Here is a 14,440-nt window from a genome sequence, read left to right on the forward strand (position 1 = left end):
GACCCTGCTTATGTTATTTGTTTGTATCTAAATAATAATGTGCCTGGTAAATGAAGCCACAGTTTTGTTTGGGACTTGTTCTTATTAGTATTAGTTTCTAAGTTTAAGCTCAGCATTTTTTTTAAGCTCAGCAATTTTAAGTGCTAACTTCCTCATATGTATCTAGATAATTCATTAATTCTACATCTAGTACCAAAAGTTTTTAAAAGTATAGATTATCTTTGACTTTTAGAATCTTTTTTTTTTTTTTTTTTTTGTGTGTGTGTGTGTGTGTGGTACTGGGGGTGGGACACAGGGACTTTCTACCTCCAGGCTATACTCCCAGACCTATTTTATTTTTTAATTGGAAACAGGGTCTCACTAAGTTGCTGAAAGCCCCACTAAGTAGCTGAGGCTGGCTTTGAACCTGTGCAATCCTCCTGTCTCAGCCTCCCAAGCATTGGGATTACAAGCGTGCACCACCACAGCCAGCTTTAGGATCTTTAAAAAGTTAAAAGAGGACAAATTGTCTCCTTGAATCCATATTATAGGTTCTTAATAGATGGTCAATCTCAGCCTATGAATCAAGTTGAAAGTTAATTTTTTCTTTTAGCATATCCTTTATTTATCCATTCTGTGCCTTACAAAAATACATACACATGTATAGCATGCATATGTGCACATATATATGTATTCATATATGTACATATACATAAAGTTTAATGTATATACATACATATAACACACACAAACACACACACACATATACACAGAGCAAAAAAGAGAGACAGTGAGACAGAGAGAAAAAGAAAGTAAGCAAACAATATGTAAGCATTGCTCCAGAGTCCTAAAGTAAATCTGTCTTTAAAGGAGTATGCACATTTCCTGCAACAAAGATTTACAATCTATACATTTTATGAGCAGCTGACTGACTTATGCTAAGACCAGAGAGTCATATTATAGGTCTGAGTAAATGTCATTAGCAACAATTTTATTTAGCTGTTTGCCTTGCCTTAATTACATGGAGATAGTAGTACTGGTGACCTTTTCCTGTCTCTCTTCTCCTTAGCAGCCCATCTCAGAAAAGTTCCATGCTGTCAAGCAGTAAGGAAAGTTTAATTTTGTCGACAAAAGAGACTGAAAGGCAGTTACAAAGCCCAGAAGCCAAGGTGCCACATGAGGGTTGCAGACACACGAACAACTACAGGAACCATTATTTCCCTGGGTTTATGTAAAAAGACAACCCAAGAGCTTCACTACTGCACATACAAAACCAGCCCTGGATAATGCTTTGAAACCATCTTTTAAATGAACTGTCTTGGTGTCCTATAGTTCATCAAAGGTTTCCTGTCTCCAAAAGGTCAATATTGTATCCCTTACCCTTTCTGAATCTCAGAATATCTTTTCAGCTCCTCATTTCAGAAAGGTGAGCAGGTGTCTCTCAGTCCTAACAATCATGATTCCACAGTTCACAGATTCTTAAGATAAATCATTAGAGTGATATCATATATAGTCTTTGTTTTCCAGGCCCAGGTTAAAAAAAATCAATAGTTTTGGAATAGCTAGGAGTGTTAAAACCCTGATTAAATAAAGTGAGGTCAAAAGGTCAGGATAACATGGACCTCGACTTCTCTACTGACAGATAAAATATCCCTTCCTTTAAATCAGGCTTGGTAACTGTTTTAATATTTAAGTCCTAACAACAATGCTTAACCAGCTTTGGCACCACCTAACTTTAATTCTCTTTTGCTCTCCTAGGCTCCTTCTAAATGAATATATGAACCTGTGCTTCTCCAGTTTCATTGCAGGTTGAGGAAGTCCAATTGGATTGAAAACATTGTACACACCATTTTCATACTTTTTCCTACTTAGAAATAAATGTGAGTTCATTCACTTTCAGGGAGCTAGCATACCATTTATAAAGCGACTCCTTCCACACTACCATCATACATTTGGCCTTGGAGAGACAGTTAATTAAAAAGAAGCAGGGTCCACCCAATCTCAGCTGTTTCTTTTTCAGACAATGCCTGCACTTTTAACTAAAACTTTAAATTATTAAATGGTTTCATAACATACCTGCAGTAGTAACTACATATAAAATATTAGCCTCATTTTGACCATCAAACTTCCTTTACCAGGCAGTGGCTATATCCTGTGTAGCAACAGCCATGATCTGCCTGATCCTTTCTACTCCAGTCTTTATGTGTGCATGATGTAGATTTTAAGCCTCCCTCCCTTTGCATTTTTACTCAGTTATAAGAGCTTTATTTATCAAGCCACAAACTAAGGTTAGTAGAGCTCTTCTGATATTTCTGCCTCTGTCCTCTGCATTCTTTCCCCCATCCTTTTGTTTTCCTCATTACACTTGCCATAAATCTGGACCAAAGAAAGTCACCTGGCTCTGGGCTTGGTGACAGTGTGTACTCTGAACACTTCATTCCTCTTGTATGTTACTCTATCTGTTGTCAAAGCTGGCCCCTCTGGTCACACTGCCTCCGGCCTATGATTTTCCTTGCTCTGTGTCCATCAGTGGCTCCACTAGTCACAGTAACCACATACCATTGTGACCTTATTACTCCCAGGCCATGTTGTTCATGACCAGACCCATCTAATGTGCTTGCCTTTTTTTTTTATTGGTACATTGTAGCCATACATCTTAATGGAATAAAAAATGGAGACATAATGCACTCACCACCCAATTAGCCCTTACCCAATTCCCTCCTCCCCCTTCTTTCCCATGCTTGGCTTAGTGATTGACTTTGATATGTGCTTGCCTTTTATATGATGGACAAGACTCACTTGCTGGTTGCTGGGTGGGGCAAGATCCACCCATTCAGGGCTCCATGCTCCAGGGAAAACAATTTCCCAGGAAACAAAGCAATCCTGTCTGTGAACTGGTTCCTGTTTGCCCCACTTCTATATGCAACCCTTGCCCTCTCAGGGCCTGATCCTAAGTACTAGGAGCCTCCATTCCAGCTGTAGCTCTTCAGCTCGCAATCCTTGAGCCTATGCCTCCCACCATGCAGAATATGTAAACAGGGCTCTATAGAAATAAAGTCAGCAATTCCCATCAACTCTTCCATCTGGCCCCATAAAAACCACTAGTGAAAGGAGAGGCACTACAATTGTTATTAATCACAAACATCTACCTGAGTACTGACAATTTTAGGTCATTCTAAAAGACACTAGGAATGCAGAGAGGGCACAGACACTGCACTCACACAGCAGCTGATCTGGGAGGGAGATACACACAGATATCGTGTGTGTGTGTGTGTGTGTGTGTGTGTGTGTGTGTGTGGTGTATAGAGACTTGATTTCTTTTTTTATCATGCCTAATCCATTTATAAGAGGCACTGAGTGTCTTCAGGTCAGGCACTATGCCCTGAGCTGGGACAGGAGTATGACGTCCATATCTCACTTGGCAGATTACAAAGCCTGTCCGTATACCTTTTTCATTTGATTCCTTCTAGGCCCCAGGAATTTGAGCAATATCAAGTTATTTCATGTTTTCCACCTTCCTAAAATGGAAACAAGATTATTGCTCGGTGTGAGTCAATCCTTGGGAAACCTAAGGCCAACATCTCTTCATTGACCATGTTGATCGAATCATTTCTTCAGGCCTTTAGCCCCAAAATTCTCTCCCTACACTGCTTGTGCCCCATTTGGTCTAGTCAAACCCATAAGACTCCAGCTGCAGTGGAGTCCAGCTCTGTCATCAAGGCTCCTCCGTAGCCAGAAACAAGTGACTTAACTTCCTCCACTTCAATTGCTCTACCATCCACAAAACACAAGAAAACAAACAATTCAGCCAAATTCTTTGCCAATGTACAAGGATTGCCCTAGTCATTTTCTAATCATGTCTTTAAATTGCAGAGAACAAAGGGGCAAGTACTTTTATGTCTTATAAGAACACCAATTTCTTATGAATTGATAATCTCTGAAAGGCCTCAGCTCCAAGTGCCATCACATTGGGGATTAGTGTTTTAACATGAATTGGGGTAGGGGGCACAAAAATACAATTCATAACAGAAGGGATAATCATCCCCACTTTGTTAGTGAAGACAACAAACCTTAGTTTAAGTTATTTGCCCAAACCATAAATCTAAAATATGTTCCTGATAATATACACCAAATCAGAGCAAACATCACTCACCAGGTCTTGCTAAGATATGGCCTGGAGGAAGCTAAGGATGACAGAAAAGTATGAATCATGAAAAATATTCACAAGAAAATGTAATTCCACCAATTTCTTTATCTCCAGCACAGAGATAAAAAATTTAAATGAAAATAAAATAAGTTAAGAAATGCATAACTTTCATTTATAATTAGCTATATCTTTAGCATAAAGACAATGTGCTGAAGTTTTTAAATCAGCCAACCTCTGAAATATGTATTCCTGCAATCTGCTTTACACTACAAATTTCCCTAGCAAACTTGTCTGAAAAGAATATAATGAATAATTTTTGCACAACCAAGGTATTTTTATTTAACTCTAATTGTGACTTAGCCCATCTGAACTAATGCAGATCTTATTTGTTTCCTCTTGCTATTGTAACAAAATATCACCCATTATAGAATCTAAAACAACACAAATTTATTATCTTGTAGTTTCTAGAAGTCAGAAGTCCAAAACGGATTTCACTAGACTAAAATTATGATGTCAGCAAAGCTGTATTCATTCCAGAAGCTCTAAAACATATTCCTTTTCCCTTCTTTTTCTTTCTTCTAGAAGCCACCCACTTTCCTTTGGTCCTGGCCTCCTTCCATAGTCAAAGCCAACAACAGCTGACCCAGCCCTTCTCAGGATAGGATATCATCTCTCTTTCCTGCTTGTCTTCCTCCCTCTTTATGTGGGGACTCCTGTGATTACATGGTGCCAAACCTGCTGAACCAAGATAAAGGTAAATCCTTTTCTTAAAGTCAGCTGATGAGCAAACTTAATTCCATCTACAACATTTATTCCCTCTTGCCATGTAAAATAATATGTTCGCCTGTTCTGAGAACGAAGACATGGGTGTATTTAAGACATTCTTTTGCCTACCACAAGGATGTTCTCATGTGCCATGTGCCATGTTCCAGGGAATGGGAATATTGGACAGCAAAGATGACAGTATCAGGCTGTAACAAATATTGTTGTACAAAGACCAAGCATGCCTGTGATCACCTACTCTCAAAGACACTATCCAGATGGGGAAAGGCAATTCTTGATACCCTACTGGGATAGGCAAAACCAGTTGTAACCGACCATCTCCCTGATATATTTCTGATGTCTCAAATGTGAACACTAGGACAAAAGGAACAAGAAGTACAACTAAAGAGCATTTCAAGCATTTTACAATTTTTCTCATGGGGATAACATAGAGACATTCTGCTTTATCTGAGTCCAATATGTGAAGAGAGAAACTAGCCCCTAAGATATAACTATACTGATGTCAAACACCATTTTTCAGCATTTAACATATTTCATTAAATTCAGATAATTATACTATTATATGAAATGTTAAGACAAAAAATTTTTGCTTATTATTTCATAACATGACATTGACCAAGCTGAAAATGATTTAGTGATATCAAAATGAGGAAAAATCATCTTAGTATTTATAAAAATGTTACCATGAATGCTTACTGTTGCACATATATAGATTATCTCTGGGGAAGAAGAAAAAGAAGGCATATATCAGAATATGGCAGGGTCAAAATTAGGTTAGAGGAATATTTTATGCATAAAACCATTAGATAATATACACAAAAATATTTAAAAAGGCTAATAGTGGTGTGCTGGAATTGGCTCATACTGACATTCCTAAGACAATTGTTAAATTTTTCAGGACTTTTGCAAGATATTGGTGCTTTAAAATTGACCATCGTGGGAGTATTTATACCATCGAAACTGGACAACTCTATAACAGGGTTTTTTTCTTACTTGAAAGACAGTTTACCAGGACACTTATTAAATCTGAAACTTAAGTGGCAATGTATCACAGGAGATTTAATAATATCTTTCATTATATGTGTGAATATAGAAGTATGCCTTATGAACTTTCAATCTGAAAATTCACCTTTTATATGCAATATCTGACCAAAAGGCTCATATACCTGTTCCAACTATTTTCTCTCCCTCACAAAATGAACATAAGGATTCTAGCAAATACAGAGTAATTTTTGGCTGCCATTTCGATCAAGAAATTTCATGCAAAATATTTCTTTACATTGCCATAAGTGGAAAGGCTCAACCCATCCTCCAATCTGGAAAAACTGATTGCACCATTTTATGCTCAACAAAATCAAGTAAGACTTCTGTGGATGAGCACAGTTTTATTATTAAAGATGAAAAGCCTAATCGAGAGGTGCTTTGCATTTCAGAGGCCACTAAATCTGCAATTTGTAGAGTTTGAGAGTGTTCGAGGAATGTCTCCATCAAACCTTCACTTCCAAGGCAGGCTGCTAATAAAAGCCAGATAAAATGTTTCTGCAATTCACAAATCAAGTGCTTGTGTTGGGAAGGTGAGTGAAATCACAGAATATCGTGGCTTGATTGCCTTTATGTTAGTTCAAAGTTCACAAGTAAAGAACCTCTATCTCCTGACCCAAATGACTCTCTCAATGTCCACTGGAAAAAATTGCAAGAATACACTGAATTTCATCTCCATCCACAAATCCTTCATGCTTCAGCCATCCAACCAATCCTAAGAGTTTGAATCTTAGCAAGGTACTTAGTAAATCTAAATGAAATCACTTTTCCAAATGAAATATCTGGGAGTTTTATCACTAACCAGAACAATTAAAATAGAAAAATTAAACTGTAACCCTAATCGAGAGAATTTAGATTTCTATCACTAAAAATTTTACGTCTCTTACTTAAGTTAGAAAATGTAGGACATATGAAACTAGACATCTTGACTTTAAAGAGGTACAAATTTTTTCTATTATTATTTAAAGCACAAAAATCTATACTAAGCACTCCTGCTCAATGTTAAATTTGATGAAATTGAAAAAGGATAGGATTTGAAGCCAAATGACTTGGGGTCAAGTCTAATTCCACCCTTTACAAGGAGCATGACCCTCGGTAACTCAATCTTTTCCCCTTACACTTATAATCACAAAGTAAAATGCTGTAACTACCTCCTGGCATGGATAATCTAAGTTTACTGGTTTGGAAATATGTTTACTTGGAGCTACTACTTGACTGGATTATAGAAATATATGTGTGGAAATGACCAACTTCATCAATTTATTTTAGGGAAACTCAGGCTCGAAAAATGGCCATGGTTCATCTATAAACTCAAAAGGCAGAAAAGGAAGATACCAAAATGTCACAGGAATTCCCATAAAATTGTTCCTGGTCCTTTCCTACGGGCCTTGTCTCACTACCTTCAACCCTGAGTTACTTTCATCCATGTCTAACTATTCGCTTTGGATTCCTATGATTCCTCCCTTAAGCATCTGCACACAGTAAACACTCAGCCAGTATTTGTTGGTCAAATGAATATATCAGTTAACAGAAGAAAAGTATATTGGTCCATTTCCTCAGTGTGTGTGTGTGTGTGTGTGTGTGTGTGTGTGTGTGTGCATAATTTTAAAAATCCACATGTGAAAATCATAACCTTTCTTCTGCCTTGTGACAATAACTAGGAGAAATCTGACAAAAAAAGGGGTGAGGTCAAAAGCATGCTTTCTGTCTTCTGGATTTTTTAAAATGCAGAATTCTCCATGTGGATGATCATACTAACATCATTAGTTTTGTTTTTGTCAAATAAGTGCCTTTGCAGTGTATCACACAATTGCATCAGAGAAAGAAAAGTCCCAGAAATATAGAAATTATATATATATATATATGTGTGTGTGTGTGTGTGTGTGTGTGTGTGTGTGTGTGTGTGTGCTTTTGAAGAAACTTGAAGAAAGAAAAATCCAAAAGAACAACTGACATGAGGGTCAATTATTTCCCATTCCTTTATGAGAAAACTCTTTGCCAACATAAATTAGACCATAAGTCTCTGCAGCCTGCCACTTTATAGGGGGTGATTGAACTGATATCACATAAATGATTTTATATTACATTCTTCACTCGCTTTTATTTGTACCCAAACCTGCCAGATCTTAGCAATTATGCTAAATAGTGATTTACGAGATTTCTCTCAGCTTATTCTAACAATGAGGCCAGATGAAAACCATAATATTATCTTATTTATAGACTTAATATGATGGGTTGAAGTGACTAGTAAAAACAAAACTGGTCTCCAACTGCGCTGACTGCTGGCGAGATGCTTGTGCAATGCTCACAGATGAGGCAACGGGAAAGCTTTGGGTCGGTTGTCTGCCTGGGACACACTGGGTGTGACCAGCTCCCTGTAGGACAAGCTAGGCACCTCTAAGCTTTTCTCTTGAGGAAAACTTCTTTTGAAGTTTTTATCTTTGAAAAGAAAATGAAACAAACAAAACGTGGCCACTTAAAAATATATAGACTAACAGAAAAGCCATATTCCAATTAAGTTCTGATAACGAGGCAGTTCAAAGGAAAGATAAGCAGGAAGGAATGCTGTAGAAACCAATGATCTCCATCACAAATCTTTATTGAGTACTTACTTAAATTTTTCAGAGCGCATACAGTAAACACTCCATATAACATGCACTATATATTTTAATTCTCACAATGACCCTGTAAAACACTATTCACAGCTGCATGAACTGAGGTAAAAAGGAGTTAGCTGACTAACTCATGACTAGCTAAAGGCAGATCCAAGAGTCAAACAGGAGATGTTCTTAAATCACTAAACTGATCTGTGTTCTGTGATAGTGTAGCCTGAACAAGGGAAAACCTGTGGAGTCAGATAAGCAAATGATTGACTCGTAGATGACTCTAAGCAGGTAGGATCGGTGAGTGAAAGGATAGGAATGGTACTTTGGCTTTTTAAAAGGCAAGTTTTTGAATTATTTTATTATTTTTTTAATCAAATGATGTAAGGCCTGTAAGAAGTCATGCCTGGTGCTCTGAAGCTGGACAGTTTAAGCAGGGAAATGGATTGGATGAATTATTCTGTCTTTCTAACACCATAATCTTCCTGCTGTATCTGGAGAGGCAAAGTATGGTAATTGACTGTTTGGCTTCTCAAGTCAAAGTTTCTGAGTTTGAATTGTAACTTGAATATTTAGTAGATTGCTGAGCAGGAGCAACCTACTTCTCTTCCTTTTGCCTCGTATCTTTCTCTGAAGATGGACATAATAATAGTGCTTCCTTACAGAGTGAGTCAGAGCTTTAAATGAGCCAATATGTATATGGCACTTAGCAATATATAACTAAAGAATACGTGAAATATTCTCCCATGAGCAATATATAACTAAAGAATACGTGAAATAATACTACATAGCTAAAACTGCTCCTCCAGGTCTTCTACCATGCATAACAGTTTCCTATATTTAATTTCCCCCATTACCAAGAAAATCTTCCGTGTCAGAGGGTACAATAATATCTAAATCCAAGTTCTATCTTTTCAAGGTTAGAAAGTCAGGTTTCTAATTTTGCTTTTTCTAGAGTAATAAATTCATTAGGGCGTTAATTTGTTCCTTTTAATTTGTGCCTAGTATTCCAGCTACACATAACAATGCCTAGAATGTATTTTTGAATGTACAAATAAAAATATGGTTCCTTTTGTAGATCCTTAAACTCTTTCCAATTGTCAATATCAATTTTGAGTTAACAGGTTAGAAAGCTACCATCTTTTAGAGATGATCTAAAAAATCTCAATGTTTTTCTACTTATGTGTTCTGATATCCTGAGCATGGAGGGATAGAAGGTCCTAAAAAATTAATGACTAGGTAGAGTTTGTCTTGTCTACATCCAGCCTTTCCTTCCTCTGTCCTTTCTGTCTCCTAAATGGCAATTCTCCCATTATCTGGCATTGTCAGATTCTTTTTCCTTCTTCTTTTCCCTGTTCTCCTACTCCCTGCTTTCTTGTCAAATCCAGCTTTAGCTCTTCTCAAGACAGCAAAGCTCAGACACATTCAGCATACACAATGAGGGCTGGGTGGAGGCTGAAACCGGAGGACAGCTTCAGCTATTTAGTGAGGCCCTTTGCAACTCAATGAGACCTTTTTACAAAATTAAAAGGAGTAAAGAGTAGAGCTAGGAGTGTAGCTAGGAGGTACAATGTCCCTGCGTTCCATCCCCAGTACCGCAAAAAAAAAAAAAAAAAAAAAAAAAAAGATAAAATGATGAAATGCAGCATATGAAAGGGAAAGGGCAGAAGCAGAATACAGCAAACAGATAAACTGTGCTTGGAACAAGCAAAGATCTGGCCAACCTAGCAGAGAACTCCAGAGCAAGTAGTGCTCTTCCTAGTCCTCTGGCATCAGTCTCAACTGGCCAGGTCTTCTATCCATCCATGCTCCATCACTGATGAGGGCTTGGCTTTGATTGAAAAACATGACCTTGGGCAAGGTGGTGCTCTTGAACTGAGACATATACTGAAGATGCTATCAATTGCAGGATCCATAAAATAGCTCTAGAGTGTGGCAGCAAGCCCTTCCCTGAAATGGCATGCCGCTGTGTCAGCCACAGCAATGCACCCTCTCCTGTAGGAATCTTAATATTGTGATAGGATCAAGACCTTAAGTCTAGATTACAAGCTCTGATGATGAAATATTAGGAATCAGAAACAAAAGTCAAAAAGATGACTTTCAGGAAAAGGAATTGTTTTCTGAAATCCAATGCAAAGGTAGCAATCTCTAATTCACAATGATTCGTATTGCTTTAATCTAATCACACTAATCTAAATTAGGGTAACCAAAGTGTCTAGGTAGTACAAAATATCACTACCCTTTAGTGTCATAGCTGATTTACATTGAGAATTTTTTTATTTTTAATTATTATCATTTAACCTGAAATTTTCTTTGGTAACTCACTCAATTTATTTCTAAGAAAAATCCAAATTTACTAAAAGAATTTTGAACTGTGATTATATGTGCTTCTGCAAGTCCAGATATTCCAAAGCTAACTTTAATTTCACAATTACCATTCAGCCTTTCTGTTGGGTTCAGGACAAAGATAACCCTGGTAGACAATTCTAAACCTGTCAATGAACAATCAACAAATACTAGTAATGGTTCACTTGGCACAAAAAGGGTGCTGTATGAGTCGTATTTTCTAAGTATACCATTGAGTATAATATATGAAGAAAAAATAAAATTATACTGAATAGCTTTATTCAAGTGTGTGTCACATTTTCCTATCAAAGCTTAAGGCAGTTTCACAAGAATAGGTTCTCTTAAGAAGTCATGATGTTTCTATTTGAGATCCTGTTACCATTGTGTTGTTTGGTGATTCTCTATCCTCTAGAATCAGAAAAATCTATTTAAATCGATTACCATTTCCATTTTATGATTTTTTGACAAAGTACTTAATAACTATTAAGTTCAGTTTCCTCTAAAGGAGGAGAAGAATAATAGAGCCTTATTATATAATAATAGAACTTCTGTGACATTAAATATGATAATACAAGTAAATAGCTTAGTACATGAGATGGCTCCATCGATGGTATTATTAGCAATGTCTTTTTAAAACTATACTTTTATTAGTGCATTTTAATCTCACATCATAATAAGGTTCAGACTGATAGGGACATACATACACACAGCACTTGGTGAGCTCCCCTCCCCAGTCTGCCTTCCCTTCCCTGCACATGATATTGAGATTGGCATTGAGAGAATCAATGTCTCTTTTAAAATGACCCATCTTATATATAGTATATATGACGTATGTACTATATATACTACATGTACATATACACTATATATATGATATGTTATATATACTATATATCATATATATGTGATATTTATTTGCTTGTGCTCTGAAAGAGGGAAATATATCATGCTTCAGAACCACAGAGGAGATACATCCAGGAGATTGGAGAGTAGGAAATGATTTAAACAATCAGGAACACAATAAAATCTGAGCTGGTAGAAAGAAAGTGGGAAGAGGAGGCGAGGAAACGTGTGCCCACTTGTCCTAGGGAGAAGGAGTATTATATACCCAGGGAGGGAAGAACAGCGAGATGCCTACCTTTCCCTATCATCCCACCAGAAGCCCTTTCCTCCACGGGTAGAGTTTCTGTTGAACACTTCTACATGCACAGTTCCAGAGCCCCTGCTGGAAGCATAGGAGACCCCCCACACACCCAACTGTGTTCCAAAGACCAGAGGATATATTTCAGAGGAAGGTGAATAGTCAGTTGGTCTGCTGCCTGTCAAGAAGGAGATTTTTGGAACAGTCACTCTAAGAAATAAATTCAAAGTGCTTACTGGGTGCTCCACCTTGTGCTGTCCCAAGGTTACTAAGATGTATATGCACAGCCTCTGCTCACAAGGTATTAACAATTCAAGTAAGAAAATAATTGCAGTGCAACTCTGATGGGCTCCCATCATGAAGAGTACCATTTATTGTGCCTGATAGAATGATCTCATTTAATCTTCAAAGCATCTTAGGTATCAGGTATTGTACAAGCATATGAACTATGCCACATAGCAAGGGTATCCGAGAATTGAAATCTGAACTGAGTCCTGAAGAAGAAAGAGGGAGAGAAAACAAAATGCAGATGCATCGAGCTGCCAAAAAGGACCACATCAAGATAATTATTGAGTGTGTTGGGGAGGAAAATATAATCAACCATTCTGAAAAACCTTCTCATTTCCCTAGAATGTAATTCTTAAGTCATATACCAGCATTTAAAATGGTAATGACATCTGGAAAAAGGTTAAAGAGGTTGACTAAATTTTAAATGTTCAGCCATTAGAAAATATGTGCACTCATGGAATTTTCGCCAGTCTTCCTACCATCTGTCAATGTCAAAGTATTGATACAGATTCTCATGATTTTGTCTTAAAATCTCAAATTTGATAATAAAACTAAATAAGCTAGAGAAGTACACATTCTCTGGATCATAGTTTCCATTTCTATTTGAGTTCTTAGCTATCCAGAACATGGCTTCTTTAAAGAGGCAATACTGGGACATGAACTAATAGGTCAGCATTAATTTTCTTTATAAAAATTCATAAATTTATGAACAGGTTGTCATTTAAAATGAATTAGTTTAATTAAAGAAGAAAGTGATTTATGGGCTGAAAATATCTTCCCCATACTCTTTCCCAATTAGCTCGGGCCATCGCTGCTCATTCTGAGTAATATACATTATTTATTTTTGATTGACATACTTTAAGAACTAAATCCTAAAGACTTAAACAATATATGCTTCATACAAAGATCAAAAGACACAATAGCTGCCATTCATCAAATCCCTATGTGTGGCAATATTCCTGCAAGGAAGATATTAGTTCCATTTTTGGAAAGATGAAAGTGAGATACAGAGAAATTAACTTTTCTAAATTCATGTAAGGCATAAGTGAGATTCAGACTACATCTTCCTGACTTCAAAAATAATTCTCTAACTGCCATAGCATATTTACCAGTTTGCTGATAAATCCCAGTATAGATGGCAGATATGTTATGGAATGTTGATTCTTTTTTTTTTTTTTTTTTTTGTTGTTTTTACTATCAGTCCTTCTAATTCAGACAAATAGAAAAAATATAAAAGATAACCAGTTTCAAACAGCTTGAACCCTTGCTTATATCTCTTTTAAAAGGCTTCAGCCTCCTGCCTTCACTTCCCACTCCAGTTTCTGAATTTCTTTGAGCCCAACCATTCTGCCTGAGCTCTCACAGGGCTCTAGGATTCAATTCTTGTACTGTGCGCTTGCATTTGGCCTTGAAACTTCAGACCTCCCACTTATTTTTCTGATCCAGTTTTCTCAGGAGGACTGGACTCTCAGCATCCTTCTCCACATACTACAGACTGAGGTCAGCCTCAGCCCTTGTTCTGGAAGATTCTAACCTGAGTCAGACCTTATGTCCACATCTTGACTGAAAAGAAATAAGAATTTGTAGGAAAGAAGAATTTTACGTGATACTCTTAAATCCCTACACATGGTGGCAAAATAGGCATTTGCTGCAGTTACAGAGAAAGTGTAAGTGCCCAAGCTATTGATTTTTAAGAGAAAGAAATGTTCAAATCTATTTTTATAAATGTATGTTTTCTCTAATATGTGCAAGCTAAGGAGTAATTGGGTTACCAAAGAGACCCTAAATAACGGAGTAGAGACTTCAGTGGAGCCAGAGGCATGGTCTAAGGGAAGGGGAACAGGAAGACTGAGGTTCATTAATAGAATTACTACCATCAACCATATGTACATATGTGAAAACACTAATGTAAATCTCAAAATTCTGTATTGGGAAGGGAAGAGATGAGGAGGTGGGGGAGGAGGCACCAAGTGCTATGTGCATGTATGTCACTATCAACATGATTTACATTATGATGTGATACTATAAGGCACCAAAAGCATATTCATAATAAACATGAAAAACGATTTAGGAGATAGAAATAAATCTGAAATTAATTTCTGACTTAAAAGC

At 37.0% G+C, this 14,440-nt stretch overlaps 1 protein-coding gene across 1 annotated transcript in view; it reads right to left on the bottom strand.

Moving 5' to 3' along the window:
- The window catches only part of ERICH3 (glutamate rich 3), a gene marked incomplete at both ends in the record, with an annotated part of 110,200 nt that overhangs the window by 80,835 nt on the left and 14,925 nt on the right, over positions 1 to 14,440 (bottom strand).

The sequence above is a fragment of the Muscardinus avellanarius genome, assembly GCF_963383645.1.
Source record: "Muscardinus avellanarius genome assembly, chromosome: 3".
NCBI lineage: Eukaryota > Metazoa > Chordata > Mammalia > Rodentia > Gliridae > Muscardinus > Muscardinus avellanarius.